The 2,652-nt window shown below is 38.3% G+C and overlaps 1 pseudogene; it reads left to right on the top strand.

Moving 5' to 3' along the window:
- Window positions 1-1,455: 1,455 nt before the first annotated feature.
- On the top strand, window positions 1,456-2,132 carry LOC102815130 (annotated as a pseudogene).
- The last annotated feature ends 520 nt before the right edge of the window (window positions 2,133-2,652 follow it).

Below are 2,652 nucleotides of genomic sequence, written 5' to 3'. Positions count from 1 at the left end.
ATCTAGGAGAATTAGCAATTATCAAAAGTGGAATGAAATACATTCCATATTCCATAATGCCTAGATAATATCCTAGGCATTAATGAAATGAAATAATTTGGTATTGGCCATGTCTAATCTATTTTATGTCTGAGATGGTGGAGAAGCGCTATATCATCAGCCAAAATAAGGCCAGGGCAGACTGTAAAATAGACCATCACTTGCTCTTATGCAAGTTCAGGATGAAGCTGAAGAAAAATTAAAACAAGCCCACAAGAGCCAAAATAAGACAATATATCTACCTGAATTTAGAGGCCATCTCAACAACAAATTTCATGCTTTAGACATTAATGACCAAACACCAGAAGAGTTGTGGGGTGACATCAGGAACATCATACATGAAGAAAGTAAAAGGTTATTAAAATAACAGGAAAGAAAGAAAAGACCAAAGAGATTTCCAGAAAAGACTCCAAAACTTGCCCTTGAGTGTAGAGAAGCTAAAGCAACTGGAAGAAATGAGGAAGTAATAGAGCTGAACAGAAAGTTTCAAAGGACAGCTTGAGGAGACAAATTCAAGTATTATATTTAAATGTGCAAAGTCCTGGCATTAGAAAACCAAAAGGGAAGAACACACTAAGCATTTCTCAAACTGAACGAACTGAAGAAAAAATATAAGCCTCAACTTGCAGTATTGAAGGATTCCATGGACAAAATGGAGAACTGGTGTGGCACTGTAGGATAAAAATACTGGCTGGAAATCACTTTAAACAAGGTCAGTGGTTCAAACTCACCAACTGCTTTGTGGAAACCCTATGCAGGATCACAATGAGTTGGAACCAACTCAACAACAATTACAAACAACAACATGGGCAAAATATTGAATGATGCAGAAAGCATCAAAAGAAGATGGAATGACTGTACAGTCACCACACCAAAAAGAAATGGTCGATGTTCAACCAATTCAAGGCGTAGCTTATGATCAAGAACCGATGTTACGGAAGGAAGAAATCCAAGCTATACTGAAGACACTGGTAGAAAAATGAGGCCCGGGAATTGACAGAAATCAAATTGAAGTGTTTCAACAAACTAATACAGCACTGGGTCTGCAAACTCATCAATGTCAAGAAATTTGGAATCTAGCTACTTGGCCATCTGATTGTGCCTTTACCAAAGAGAGGTGACCCAACAGAATGCAGAAATCATCAAACAATATCATTAATATGACATGCAAACAAAATTTTGCTGAAAATAATGAAAAGAGCAGCTCCAACAGTACATCCACAGAGAGCTGCCAGAAACTGAAGCCAGATTCAGAAGAAGACATGGAACTAGGGATGTCATGGCTGATGTCAGGTGGATCTTGGCTGAGAACAGAGAACATCAGAAAGACAATTTCTTGTGCTTTATTGAATCTGCAAAACTGCTCAGTTGTGAGGCAGGCGGGCTAGTTCAGTAGAGCTGAGGCAGTGGGGGAAGATGGCGGGGAACATTCCACAGCGGGTGTGGACCGTGGAACAACTGCGCAGCTAGCAGCTACCCAAGAAGGACATGATCAAGTGTCTGCAGGAACACAGTTCAGACTTGTTTCTTGCAGAACATAAGCTACTAGGAAATATTAAAAATGTGGCCAAAACAGCTAGCAAGAACCATTTGGTTGCAGCCTATAACCATCTTTTTGAAACTAAGCATTTCAAAGGTACTGAAAGTATAAGTAAGGTGTCAGAGCAAGTGAAAAATATGAAGATTAATGATGACAAACCTAAAGAAACCAAGTCTGAAGAGGCTCTTGAAGAAGGTCCACCAAAATACACAAAATCTATTTTTAAAATGGGAGACAAAACCAATTTTTCCAAAAAGGCAGATATTGTTCACTGTTGGTACACAGGAACACTTAAGGATGGAACTGTTTTTGATACTAATATTCAAATAAGTTCCAAGAAGAAGAAAAATATCAAACCTTTAAGGTTTAAAGTTGGAGTTGGCAAAGTCATTGAAGGATGGGATGAAGCACTCTTGACTATATGAATAAGGGAGAAAAGGCTTGGCTAGAGATTGAACCAGAATGGGCTTATGGAAGGAAAGGACAGCCTGACGCCAAAATTCCACCAAATGCAAAACTCATCGTTGAAGTAGAATTAGTGGATATTCATTGAAATGGCAACAGTTCAAGGTCTAAAGACAAGGTTAGTTTGAACTTGAAGAAACCTATGTAACTAACTAGAACTGGTTACTTTTGTGTTTGAGGGAGGCGTCAACTAGTAAATTCAAGGAGTTTCATTAAATCCTGTTTACTTGATGCTCAACTTTTGAGGAATGTGATCTCATTATAAACCCTTGAAGTCTAAAATATTTTACTACAACTGTAAAATATGCTTAAACAGAATTGATTTTCATTTTACCTCATGTTATAATCTAAAAGGCTCAATACAAATTTATCCACTGTCTTGATTTGACTGATTTGTTCTGTGTTAATACATTAATGGAGTCCTGGTGTGGTGCTGTGGGTTAATGTGCGAGACTGCAAAGCCGTTTGAACTGCAAGGTTGGTGGTTCAAGCTCACCAGCAGCTCCTTGGAAACCCTATACAGGGTCACTATGGGTCAGAACTGACTCGACAGCACCACTCAACAATAACAACCATTATCTTCACTCAATTATTTAGAAGATATTTAC

The sequence above is a fragment of the Chrysochloris asiatica genome, unplaced genomic scaffold (genome assembly GCF_000296735.1).
Source record: "Chrysochloris asiatica unplaced genomic scaffold, ChrAsi1.0 scaffold00182, whole genome shotgun sequence".
NCBI classification, from domain to species: Eukaryota; Metazoa; Chordata; class Mammalia; order Afrosoricida; family Chrysochloridae; genus Chrysochloris; species Chrysochloris asiatica.
Note: the sequence above shows the minus strand (reverse complement) of the source record. Positions and strands in the feature narration are given on the sequence as shown.